At 39.4% G+C, this 14175-nt stretch overlaps 2 non-coding genes across 2 annotated transcripts; both read left to right on the forward strand.

Annotated features, from left to right (window-relative positions):
* Positions 1–2471: 2471 nt before the first annotated feature.
* On the forward strand, positions 2472–2603 carry LOC127696914 (small nucleolar RNA SNORA17). The gene has a single exon (XR_007980360.1). It is a non-coding gene; the product is annotated as a small nucleolar RNA SNORA17 (small nucleolar RNA).
* Positions 2604–3137: 534 nt separating this feature from the next.
* On the forward strand, positions 3138–3266 carry LOC127696898 (small nucleolar RNA SNORA17). The gene has a single exon (XR_007980346.1). It is a non-coding gene; the product is annotated as a small nucleolar RNA SNORA17 (small nucleolar RNA).
* Positions 3267–14175: the final 10909 nt, after the last annotated feature.

Genomic DNA, 14175 nt, shown 5'->3' on the forward strand with positions numbered 1-14175 from the left:
CCTAAAACTTCTGTTAATTCAAGGTTGAAAATTTCTCACAGGTGTGCTTAGAGAAATCTAAATAGTGCTTGGTCCTCCCCATTTGACAATTACATATTAGCTATCACCGCTTCTGTTTTGCTTTTACTCTTCCTTTTACATTCATATCAATATTTCCTTAAACTTTTCCCTTATTTCCCACCAAGGTCCTTAATTTTTGTTTTAGATTCTATGTTACATTATATGTCCTATGAGGTCTTTTCAGATTTCTTAAGGCTGCCGTTTGCAGATTTTTTTTTTAATTTTCTATATTCTTTGTTTATATTCCAAATGATTTCCTTTTTCCCAGTTCGCAAATTCTTGATTCTTGAAAGTCTCCAAGCACACAGTTCATGTTTATGGCAGAAGGCTTGTTTTGAGAACTGCCTGATAATGCACCTACTTTCTCCACTAGACTGTGATTTTTTAGGAATAGAGACCATGCTTTACTCCTCTGCACATGGTTGGTCATGGTGTAGTTGCTGACAATTAGTAGTTACGTAAAAACTCACTATTAGACAAGTAAATGTGACCGGAGAGATTTATACACTAATAACTGACAAAACAAATTGAAGTTATTGGGAGAAATTTGGTAATTAATTGACAAATCTAATCCAAAATTCTTATTCTTTACCTATCAAAGGTAAATTCAGGTAATTTTCTACTACAACATAGATCAGAGACAGGGATGAGGCTGGGTTTTGCTGTGATAGTAAGTAAATACAAACTCCCGGAGGTGTGACATAGCAACTTTGTACTTCTCACTCATGGTCCAGCCATAGCACATTTGGTACCCTGCCTGGGGCCTTTCCTGCAGGTCATTCTCCTTCAGCTCTCCCACATCTAAGGCACTTTCCTTCTTGGCCAAGAAGACAGAGAAAAAATGTAGAATGTGTGCACACCAAATTCCTAGTACAGAGAGATTTATCATTTCTCACATTCCATTGCGCAAGCATTTAATTACATGGCTTCCACCCAGAAGCAGAGAAAGCTGGAAAATTTAGTCTTTCTGTTCACCCAAAATATTTCATTTCCAGTAGAGAACAAGCTGATCATACAACTGGTTTTGTAAGATAAAACGAAGGTCTTATATGGTATTTGGATATATGTCCATTATACATCTTCATACTCTACTTGATAAATATACCCAATGTGTGATAACCCTTTAATATTTGCATAGAACTTTTATGTGATATTTAATGGTTCAGATTCTTTGATGATAGATACCAGAATCCAAATCAATTTTTTTGCTTGGTTTTGTTTTTTTTTTTTTTTTTGTTTTTTGTTTTTGTTTGTTCCAGGGTAAGTACCATAGGTATTCTATACACTCTGTCTCCACATGCCAAGGGTAGAGATGATAATAGCACCTGGTAGTGTCTGGGAGGAGATAATAAATGGACAATACTTATGTACTTCTCTAGAAAATTCTAAAAGCTCAAATACTGTGTATTAATTCCTGACAAGGTGTGCAATTTTTATTATTTTTGGAATGGAGCATAAGCAAGTATGTCTGAGAGTTTGGAGTCTGAAGGTCCAGGTGATTAAAGTGAAAGAAATCTGTTTTGCCTTTTCTGCTTGTCTGCCTCAGGCCCTAAATGAAAATATCAATGATAAGCCTCTATTTTCTAGCTTCTGACGGTGCAAATGCAGATTCAACTTTGTGATGTTGAGTGACGAGGTTCTGTAGCACTAAAGAGCCAGTCAGATGGATGAGAGTTAGATCTAGGCTTTATCATGTTTGAGGAATAGCTGTTCTCAGTGAGAGTTCAAGGCAGACGCTGTTTTAATAAATGTGTGGAAAAACTTTTGAGTGATTGGGGCATCAATGGAAGTTGTGCTGCTTTTGTATCTTGTTTCCCAGGAGAAGACTCTAATGTGATAGTGATGTGTTGTCACACACAGCATAACAGGAAGGGTAATAAGCAAAGAGAGGATATCAGGGAAGGCAACTGAACCGAGTATGATATCCCAGTACTAGGACCTTGGTTCAATCCCACCAAGCAGTCTTGGCAAGAGTGAAGATTATGCTTAGTTTTTGCATCAAGGTAAGTGTTCTGGAAAAATTGTATTTTTCCATTTCCCATTGGCTAAGCCCTGGGGAAAGGAAGGCTTACATTCCCATGGACAATGTCTCATTGCACAGTTGTCCTGTAGGCAGTTGGTGTGAGGTCCACAGGGATACCTCTAATTGATGTTGTTGGAATAAAGATTTGTTGGAAGTTAAGAGACATGAAAGCTATAATGGGGAGCTATGGAAACATCAGTCAAAAACAGAAACTACAAACTTTGCTCTGTCTATACTGACATCTCATTTCTGAGAAGAGTCAGGCCTACCCTAGCTAGCGATAATGTTGGTTTCTTAATACCTGCTTTGATTCCGGGTGTCAATCTGTAGATTCGCTCTGTTGAATGATATATAGACATAGGACATTTACATTAAAATTTGTCTTACATCTGCCCCTGGAGGAGTTGCAGGTGTGGCTGCTGTGTCACATGTGCTTCAGTAGGTGGTAGAGAGGAAATCAGTCTGGCAGTTCCTCAGAAAACTGGGCATGATACTTCCGGAGGACTCTGCTAGGCATATACCCAGAGGATTTCCCTGTATGCAATAAGGACACATGCTCCACTATGTTCATAGCAGCCTTATTTATAATAGCCAGAAGCTGGAAAGAACCCAGATGCCCCTCAATGGAGCAATGGATACAGGAAATGTGGTATATTTACACAATGGGATACTAATTAAAAACAATGAATTCATGAAATTTTTAGGCAAATGGTTAGAACTGGAAAATATCATCCTAAGTGAGGTAACCCAATCACAAAAGAACACACATGGAATGCAGTTACTGATAAGTAGATATTAGCCCAGAAGCTCTTAATACTCAAGACACAATTAACATACCAAATGATTCCCAAGAAGAAGGAAGGAGAGGGCCCTGGTCCTGGAAAGACTTGGTGCAGCATTGTAGGGATTACCAGGACAGAGACATGGGAGGGGGGTGATTGGGGAATGGGCAGAGGGAAGAGGGCTTATGGGACTTATGGGGAGGGGAGAACCGGAGAGGGGGAAATCATTTGGATTGTAAACAAAGAATATAGAAAAAGAATTTTGTCTTACATCTGCCCCTGGAGGAGTTGCAGATGTGACTGTTAGGTCACATGTGCTTCAGTAGGTGGCAGAGAGGAAAGGAGTTATGCCTACACTCAGTGTTCTGACCTATGAACACCTGAATTAGTAATCTAATATTCCCTGAAAAAAAGCAAGTCTGAGATGACCACCATTCCTTTGCCATGCAGGCCTAGATTGACTCCCAGAATAAGGAGCAAGCCAGAGACTAGAAGAACCCCATCTGATACTGACTCTGGGCTGGTATAAGCCTAAGAGACAAAACCTTTACAAGGGGTCACTTGGGTGGCTATGTGGGAGCTAAGCCAAGACAACAACCAAACAAGCACCATGGAGCCTGGTCAGGGAGCAAGTCTGAGATGACCACCAGTTCAGAGTCACATATTCCTGAGGGGTGACACTATGACCAAGTTGACCCCTGCCCAGTGCTATAGTGCACAAGCTGGCCATAGCACTACAGGGACCACTCCACACCACACATACAAAGACCCTTACTGCCACTAAGAGGAGCAAGTAAGTGATGGAGAAATGGAAGAGAAAGAGACACAGAAGGATGTGGGCACAATGAAGAGAGACAGAACTGAAGACTCAAGGGTAGTGAGGAACAGCCTTGTTTGGGTAGCTGATGATGTCCTGGCCTGTGCTGCCACTGGGTCCACATCTAGTTCTGTGGCCCTGCATGAATGAACAGGAGTCCACTACTATCAAAGGACACTCAGATACCCATGGTCTGGGCTGCTACCCAGGTACATGCTGATGTCTGAGGGCTATGCAGAACTTCCCCCACCCCTCACCTGGACATTGTTGGAGAGCCGACCCTGTCCCTAGCCAGCTACAGTCCTCTGGAGAGTGGGCCCCACACATTGTGTGAGCTGTGGGTGAACCAGACCAAGGGTATGCGTATGGGAGAGCTGGCCCTGTTACTTGTCTACCATGTAGTGGCATAGATGAGGGAAAAATACCCTTTTCCTCTCTCCGCCCTCACCATGTGAGAGACCTGGCCCTGGGTCACAAGAACAGAAGATTTGTCCTTGCCCCTTACTTACTACAGCACTCAGGAGAGCAGGCACCACTCCTCACCTGGGTATTACAGTAGAGCTGACCCTGAACATGGAGTTGCAGGTGAGCTGGCACAAGAGTAGGGATACTGGAAATTCAGTCCTGCTTCTTGTCTGATGTGTTGTAGTGGAGATGACAGAGAGACATCCTCATCCTCTGTCTTGTGCCTCATCACCATTGGCAGGTGGGAGAGACGGTCCCAGAGTCATGTGAGTTGGAGAATTGGCTGTGTCCCTTACCAGCTGCAACACTCTTAGACCATGTCCTGCACCTCGCCTTAGCCACAGGGCAGAGCTGACCCTAGTTGCAGGGCTTGCTGGTAAGTAGGCCCTAAAGGGAATGAGATTGGGAAAGCCAGTTCAGATAACTCTCAGGCTTTGAATATATCTACCCCAACATCTAGCCCATAGATGAACCACTGGAGTGCATGAAGGGGCCAGTCCTACAAATCTAAAACTACAGGATCTCCATGACATAGGGAAACATCAGAATATCTGAGAGGAGGCCCAGGCAGGATCCAGTATGGATAGATTAGCAGAAGCCAGAGGTCTTGCACCAGTCCAAAGAGGCATTGCAATGAACATCTGCAAGTAAAGAAGCATGGACAAAAGGGAACACAGTGGGACACACTGTGACACACCACAGCTTACACAATGAAATTTTTTTCTCTGTTGGGTGGTAGTGGTAGTGGGGTTTCAAGGGTGGTGGAGGGCCAATAGGAGGCAAGGAGAGATTAATGGGATTGATCTGTATGTTGTGAAATTCATAAAGAACCAAGAAAATGGTTTTTTGAATATTATCTTACAAGAAAGTGTTAGGTATATAAATTGAAGAAGAGGTTACATCTGATTATAAACAACATGAGTTTATGCATGGGAAAGCATAATGATGCTTTCAGAAACCTGTTAGAAATAAAAATGAACCTAATAAGATTACAAAGTATACAATTGAAATACAAAAATCAATTTTATTTTCAATTTTAAACATTTATGTGTGTGTGTGTGTGTGTGTGTGTGTGTGTGTGTGTTTGAGTGTGTGTATTTGTGTGGGTGTATTTGGGATACATATGGATGGTAGAGGGCAGATTTTAGGAATGGGGCTTTTCCTTCTGTCGTGTGGACCTCGGTCTTGAATTCAGGTAAACAGACATGTTGTCAAGTGCTTTTACCTGCTGAGTCATCTCTCTGGCTCAGCTGCTTTATAATTGAGTATATCTTTTTTTTTTTAAAGAAATAAACTAACAAAGTAGCCAATTCAAAATAGCTACCAAAATCTATGAGACAGCAGGATGACATTTCCTGGGGAAGGGAATATTTTCTTGATGCAAGTTACAAAATACTGATGAAAGAAATAAGAGGGGATTCAGAAAACAGAATGTATCTTTTCCTTGTAGATTAGAGGGCCTTCATGTGAAGTCTTTATAATACAAACTGGTCAACACAATTTGTGGTCTTCCTGTCAAAAAATAACTATCATGTTCTCCATAAAAGTGAAAAAACCACTTCAAAAATTTAAATGGAATCCTGAAAGATCCCAACTAGCTAAAGCATTCCTGAGCCAAAGACCTAAAGTAAGAAATGTTATCACCTGACTTTAGGACAGATGACAGAATAATAGTACCCCTAATGCATATTAACAACCTACAAATCAGTACATGGAACCAATGGAACAAGACAGAAAGTTCAGAGATAAACCCACACAATTTAAACAAATGTATTAAAACATGTATTAAGTAAGAGCCAGAAGTGGGCAAAGGAAATTCTTTTCAAAAATGGCATTTTATGTATACAGCTGTCTAATTACAGTAAAACCCAAGTTTCTGTCACCATGCACAATAGATAGATAGATAGATAGATAGATAGATAGATTCAGATGGAGCAAAGACCTCAAGGTAAGACCTAAAACCTGTTAGGCTACTCAAAGAAAATAGAAGAAAAATGTGTTTAGATATTGATGTTGGCTTTTGGGATGATATGTTTCCCAAAATACACAAAGCATGGACATATATATATATATATATATATATATATATATATATATATATATATATATATATATATATAATCACTGTAACCCATAAATATATAAAACTGCCAGGTGTGCCAATCACAAATTTACAGTGCAGAAAAATAAATAAAGCATTGTACTTATGGAAATATATTTCATAAAACTATAACCCTGGGCTACAGTTGGGTTATATTCACTGGGTCTTCTCTATGGAAATCAGTAGCTCTGGCTATAAACAGATTTGTCTTATCCCTGATCTTCACTACTTTGGTTGAAGAATATTCATTCCATCACTCTCAACCCTTATCCTTGGTGAATTCTTCTGTCAAACAGAACCAATGATGTTTATCCATGGGGTCTGCTAAGGTTTACACCTGATGTACAGCACTTTCCATACAAATACTACTTAACCCAATGTTGTTGTTCTTATTGCATAGGAACACAATTTAAGGCAGGAAGATAAACATGTCTATTAAGTTGCTGGGAAAGAATGGAGAGCATCTTTGCTGTACATCACATACTCTTTCTTGAACACAGTGGTTCTCAACTCTTTAACACAGTTCCTCATGTTGTGGTGACCCACAAAGTTTGTTGACACTTCATAATTGTAATTTTGCTATTGGTACGAACCATAATTTAAATACGTGTTTTCTGAGGGTCTTTAGTGACCACTGTGAAAGGATCCTTTGACTACCAAATGGCTTGCAACCTGCAGGTTGACAATTGCTGTTCTAGCACAATGTCTAACATATTTCCTATAGAAGATAAAAAAAAATGTGACTTGTACACAGCTATAATGTCAGAGCTCTGGATATGGCAGTGATAGGCAGATAAAAACACCTATCACTGGGTTTTGCTGCTGTCTGAGCACTTTAATTTCTAGCAGTTTGAACTTAAAAAGCTTCTGTTCTCTGTGCTTCATTTCTCTATGCTGTACAGAGCATCAGGGTATCTGGCCACAGAGTCCTTTCCTACTCCAATTGTCTGTGGTATGAGGAGACAGAGAGGGGGAAATTCACTTAGAGCCCAGAAGTCCTAAATGTAACATGGGAAGGGTGTGCCATGCCCCTGTCCAGATGCTAGCAATCAGACATGGCCTGGCTGCAGGTTAGACATCTGTATTTTTTTTTAATTTCTGCTTGGAAATGGAGTTTATTTCTTTTGAAGGTTCTTTCAACCATGAGACCCTGGTTTTGGTAATGATTAACTGAGTGGGAACTCTATTGAAGGTTAGAGGTACTGAGCAAGTGAGAGAGGGAAAAGCAACCAGATTCAAGGGGAAAACCATGCAAAGAGCTGCTCTTCCCAGGAGCTCTGGAAGGTTACAATGCCACAGTTGAATAGCTCTTTGAAATACTTCACTAAATGACTCTGTTGGGTACCCCTTATTAAGCAATCTGCTTCGGAAAGTTCTTTATTTCACAGACTGGCAAAATCTCACCATTTCATTATGCTGGGGGCTTGGTGCTGTCTCTTTTGAGAGATTTGTCTGCCTGGAGAGTAGTCTGTATTACCTTTCTTGTTGGGTCTTGACTATGAGGGGAAAACAATTTGTACAACTCTTCCAGTCAATTGGAGGTAGAACCATGGGACCTAACAAAGCCCACTTTCATCCCACAGTGCCAATTTGCCCTTATCAAGTGCAACAGAGAAAATGTGGTGGTAGTGTGTGTTGCCGTGAGAATAGGAAAGCACTCTAACAATATGAGAAAACACTTATTGGACTCGTTTTATCAACTGAGCGCTAGCTCTGTGGTAATTTTCAGACAATTATGCTATGTTCGGATCGCCTTGCCATATGGCAAGGCATTGATCATTTTTGCTTTGATGTTAATTTAAAAGGTTGTGTGAATGTCTGCTTGTTTTGTTAATAAAATTTTCATTTTGCTGTTCTGAGTCTATCATGGAATGTGTGAGTATCGACAGACAGATTGTTTTTTAATAAAAATTATTAGCATTGGTACAATAAGCCTCGATTGCATGAATCTGGTGTGCTAGAACTTCCAAAGAAACTTGCGGAATCTCAAAGTGCCATCATAATATCCTCTAACCAGAAAGGGTCACAGAGGCTAAGCATTTCCTAATTTGGTGGTTCCAAGGTCAAAGTATCCAGTAGGTTAGTATCCAGTAGGCCGTCCATCACTTCAGGACCATACACCATCCTTTGATGAGATGTATTTTTGTGCAGGGACTCTGACATTTCTCTAATAGAATTCCTAATAAAGATCCTGTTGTGAGATACAGAACACATACTCAGTATCTCTGTCAAGTCACTAGGGAGTATAGCTGTAACCATAAGCAAATGTCCAGCCCATGTTCTGAGTCTTGAATCAAGTGTAAGAGAAATCCAGCAACAGTATGTAAAGAAGTTATATTTGAAGCTAAATCACACACTGAGATATATCATTAGTACATTATGCTTCTCAGAACTTGCAAGCATAATGTGTAAGTATCTAAATTTGTGTAAGCATCTCAGAGTTCCCTGAAGGGGGTGGGTTGTGGAATTAGGAATTTTCACCTCTCTCGTCCTGACAAAGCAGCCTCACTGATACCATGCTTTCAGATACCGGGCTTTCCTAGATAGTTTCCTCCTTGGCAAGGAAGTCTCCTGTAGAATATAATATTTAAAGTACAAACATGGATCCAGTCCATTCTCGTTTTAAACATGCAAACTTCCAGACCTACAGAAATCAAACCTCTTGCAAAAGAGAAAAAAATCTTTGTCCTATGGGAACATCTTATTCTGCCACTTCAGTTCCCTTGACAGAGTTATGCCACCATCAAGAAGGCCTCATCCATAGATGTTGTTTAGATGCAATTAGATCTACATTTCAGAAGGTTTTGAAGCTAAAAGCATACAACAGATGAGAAATATATGATTCTCTACAAAACAAAAGAGTCTGGAACTTTGGGGTAGAGGAGGGGAATAATATCTAACTATTGCTAAAAAAAAATTCCAGAGACATTCTTATTCATATTTGAGTCTTTGTTTCATACTAGTTGATAATTAATATCAAAGCTTGCTGTTCACTACCACTGTCTCTGTGTTCATTGCTATAGCTTTACCCATAGCAAATTTATTTTGCACCATTGCAAAACTTTTTTAGAATGTAAATCTGAGTATGTGACTCACCATCATGAAACTTGCTTTTCACATGCCACAGTGAACACTAACTCACCTACTGTTCTCTAGCTTGGTACCCTATAGACCTTAGATGGACATGTTCTAACTGTAACATTTATGTTTTGCTCCATAGATTCATCCTTACATTGTACAGAGATTCTTTGGTATGATAAATCCCCTTTATCTGCAAGATGTTATGCCTCTTCACCTGGAAAATGTATGCTTCGTGACTTCCCTAGAGGACCATCCACATCAGAAGCATTCTTTAAAACCACCATCCATCATGGGTTAGATAATAGTCTCCAAGATACCTTTATCCAGAACTTGCTATATTCAATCTGACTCTGTACCCATGACCAAATATCCAGATAGAGAAGTCTTTTATTAGAGCAGAACTTGTTTTATATTTTTCTCAATGCCTACAAAATCTTCCAAAGGGACTGATTACCTCTAAGAAGATCAAGAAATGTTTGTTGAACTTAAACATGTCTATTTTTTATTCCAGTTATTAGTTATACCTCTTTGGTTGAAAGAATGTTTAAGTTCCTATAAATGGAAGCCAAACTGTGGATTCATTAAGGACATGGCATAGGATTTTATAATTTAGGGCAGAAGGGCTCAGTGGGGTGTCATAGCTCTCTTTGGGAGTACAAGTTCTCTCAGCATTAAATATCTGTTGAATTCCTTCTCTGATGTTTCTTTGAGGTTCACTTTTGTTTCCTTCAAATATAGGTAGAAGTAAGTACTGGTTTTCCACTAAAGATCAGTTTCAGTGTAGCATACCAACTCTATGCAAAAACCTCTGAATCTCAGTTCAACGAGAAATTGATTTTGAAATGTTATCCAGTAGCAGTTAGTGGCATGCTCAGCTACAAATGAGACATCTATCATAACCATCCCACAAAGGGCTTAGGCATGGTTTTCAGCAGAAGGCAGGGGGATTGGAAGAGTGAAAATTTAAGAAAGAGCTTAACAAACTCATATCTTCTGGAAATTATATGGCTATGTACCCATGAATTCATAGTATCTGTGGTTACATGCACAAAAACAAGGCAGTCAGCATTCCAGGATGGAAGGGGGACTCATGAAACCCTACCTCTGACTCAGAAGCTACTGGCAGGTGATGGCTTCTGAGGGATGGTCAATTTTCTTTAGGAGTGTTGTCTCCAGTAAGAGGAGCCCCTATATATTAGTATAAGAACTCCACAAATTGGATTCTATAGTGTGTGTGTGTGTATGTGTGTGTGTGTATGTGTATGTGTGTGTGTGTGTATGTGTGTGTGTGTGTGTGTGTGTGTGTGTGTGTGTGTGTGTATAAAGTTGAAAGAGTGGTATTTGATCTGGGAGAACCGGGGTAAGGTAAAATGGACATAAAATACATTTTATGCATGTATGGAATTCTCAAGGAATTAGCAAAAGTATTACATTAAAAGAAAGAAGAGAGAGTCTGTGTTCAGGGATAACTTGCATACAACCCAAAATTATTAAACACTTTCTTTTCAAAGCAAATGAATAAATAAATCCATTAAGGAACAACAACTCAGCTTACAGGATGGTAGTAGAGACTAATGTAAACCTTACATTTACCCATCCATTATGTGTAATCAAAGAGCAGAGTTTGTGAGCTGCCCAGATAGTTTTAAAGTGACAGTCCTAAAGGTGATGGGTTGACTTTACTAGGCACCCCATTTCCTGCTGCTAGCCCATAAGTTTCCCACAGAATATTGGTTCCACAGGACTTCCACAGTGGAGAAGAGATAAATAGAATGCTCCAGTCCAGGAAGTTTGAAAAACGCTGAGTTAAATGACTTTAGATCATGCTTTTCTTACCATCAAACTTCCCAATGGCTTCAGCATGCAAATGTGATTAATGGAATGGAATAAAAAAAGGCTACCAATTACTGGAATCTCTACATCTGTTTGGCCAGGGAAACATTCTCCCCCAAAGACCCATCTTGAAGCAGTGGAGTTCTATGAAATATTCTTATAGAACACTGAAGTAGTCTAATGCTAATTATCACATCTAAATGGCAATGAATATGTTATACACCACCATTGGTAGGAATGCTGCTTCCTGGACTGTATTTAGGAGCCTTTGGGGACTATAAATTCCTTTCCTTCTCTTTTTCTCTTCCCAGTAGGTATGAATCGTGATTTCCCCAGTGACCATTGTTCCAGTGGCATTTTCTTTCTTCGTTTCATTTTAGGCTTAATTAAATAGCTGCTATGGCTTTTAACAGATTCAACTTAGGATGAACACACAAAACTCTTCATGAATAGTTGTTTCAGCAAGTGGAAATGATAAAACAAAAGCAACAGTTGTTCCCAAGATCACAGCACAACATGTTTCTATGATGTCTATGCTACTGACAGAAGCAGAACCATTTTCTCCATTTTCTTTCTTTTCCTCTTGTCTTATGCTGGGCTGTAGGTCCTGAACTGGCAGCCTATTGTCAATACCTAAATAAGTAAAATCAGCATTTTACTTGAAGTAGCTCAAATTTTAGTGGAGGAGACACCTGTCTCATATCAGGGGATAACTTTGGAATGTGATGCATGTCTTAGCTGTTGCAAATAAATGATACAGACTTGATGTAGAGGAAGGCAGGATTTACAAGGAATGTTTTAAGAAACATACATTCAAAAGACCCAGAAACTAGTTTCGATGAGAGGGTTAGTATTCTTGATAAAATTAGGTAAACATTTATGCATGAGTAAGAAGAAAGGTCAAGAAATTCAGGAGGCATGCTAATGATTGATTGACAAGAAGAAGATATGAGTCCAGGGTGGGCATTGAGGAGCAATAGCCAAGAAGATTAGGAGACAATCAGTGGAGAAGACAAAGAAGAAGAAAATTCCATAAAAATATGATAAAACAAAACAAAACAAAACAGAACTCTCAGCTAGTCAGCAGAATTTCTTTAAAAACAATGCTAATGGCATTGGTTCAAGTTTACTCTTCCATACCAGGGTCTTGAGTAGACATAATAGGTCCCCAAAGATGATAATGTGTGAGAACATACAGTATTTCCATTACTTCCAAAAAAAAAAAAAAAAAAAACCAGATTTATCTATTCGAAAGTGTATAAGCTGTCATTATTCTATGAATGAGAATGTTTTTTGGGAAAATACTTCAAAACTAGAGAATAAAACAATAGATAGGAAGTCAAAAGCATCTTTTGTAAACAGTTGTAGTGGATTTTCCTTCAAGAAAAAAAATCCATTGGGAATAAGGAGGCCTATGATTCATAGTGAATTGCAAAACTAAGTCACTGTGGGACGTTGCAGCCATCACTCTGCTCTACGACTGCCTGGAGTTACTGGCTCAGTGTTTTATTAAAAGATCCTGTAAGTGATTCCAGGGAACCCATGTCCATGCAATGTGCTAGGAGGGTTAACAGACACTTAACACTGTGTCACCATACTGCACTGGCAGTGCACATGCATCATGCTGGAGTTCTTTGGAATGGAAGCTACCTGGTGCCTGTATCTCCATAACAGGCTAAGTGTGGGGAAGAGGAAAGGAAGGGGTGAAAGTGGAGCAATATACTGTCATCTTTCCAAATGCCAAAATCAGCATCGGAGTCGGGATTCATTTTCTGAGCCCCCCCCCCCCCCCCCGTTTTCCCTTCTAGAGTTGGTATGCTTGTCAAATGTACTTCCCTTGTAGGCTGTATTTCCATATAAATTTCATGACTCTGTCATGCACATAGATGTGGACTCAACCATGACCCTGACTCTGGTAACTTCTTCATTCCTAAGGGGACCTGAACTTAAGGATACACTGAAAGTGAGTGGAAAGTGTTAGTATGTCAAAGCCTGCCCTGAGGGAGACCCACATAACAAGAATTAGGTGTCTGAGGTCAGTAATCATTCCATTCTTGCAGCTCACATAGCCCTATGCCAGAGACTGGCTGCAGAACCTAGCAAACTGGAGCCTTGAGAATATCGTAGTCCCTCTAGGGGATAGTGAAGCCCCGCCACAAAGCCCCACCCTACTCAGACTGCTGGCCTACAGAAACAATGAAATAATAAAAGCTTATTTGAAATGTCTAAATTTAGGACAATTTAATGTAAAGCAATATACAATTTACATGCACGCATCTCCTATATAGTTACATCCTTGAGATGTAAATCTTCAACATATTTTCTGCAATAAATATGCTAATTAAAAGAAAATGCATATTTTAAATATACAAGAACAAAGTACACAATCTATATATGAAATTGTAAAAGAAAGAAAACTAAAATTTACAAGACAATGATGCCAAGTTACTTAACTAGGAGGATTGTGTGCAAGGCTCAAAATCCATCCACTGTACCAGAGATATTTTTATTAGTATTGCTTACTGAATTTACTAACTCTCCTTGAGAGACATCAGTTCATTGAAAGGTATGAACTTTCTGTTCACATCTGTCAGCTTTGTGGTACCTTCAGAATTCGATAAATGCTTTGAACAACAATTTCTTTGGTTGTATAGAGGCAAAATATTGTCATCTACTTATAATTTTCTGAATGTAAGTGAATTGGGACACCAGTGTCTTCTGTACTTTACAAGCAAGATCTATCTATGAATTCTCAGCAATATAGATACTTAAGCATAGCCTTGAACAATCACAGCACCAGTTGACCTGCCATTGAGGAAGGGGTAAGTCTCATGAGACCCCATGTCTAACTAAAGAGCTATGGGACATTGATGGCTCCTGCAAGTGTGAGGATTTTTCTTTTGCAGGGATAAGTCTCCTAATATGTTACACAATACTGAGTGGTCAGCCCATATAAGAACATGTATATAAGAAAAACCCTAAATAGACTTAGTAGGTCATATATTGGTATGCA

This window comes from Apodemus sylvaticus, chromosome 11 (assembly GCF_947179515.1).
Source record: "Apodemus sylvaticus chromosome 11, mApoSyl1.1, whole genome shotgun sequence".
Classification (NCBI taxonomy): domain Eukaryota; kingdom Metazoa; phylum Chordata; class Mammalia; order Rodentia; family Muridae; genus Apodemus; species Apodemus sylvaticus.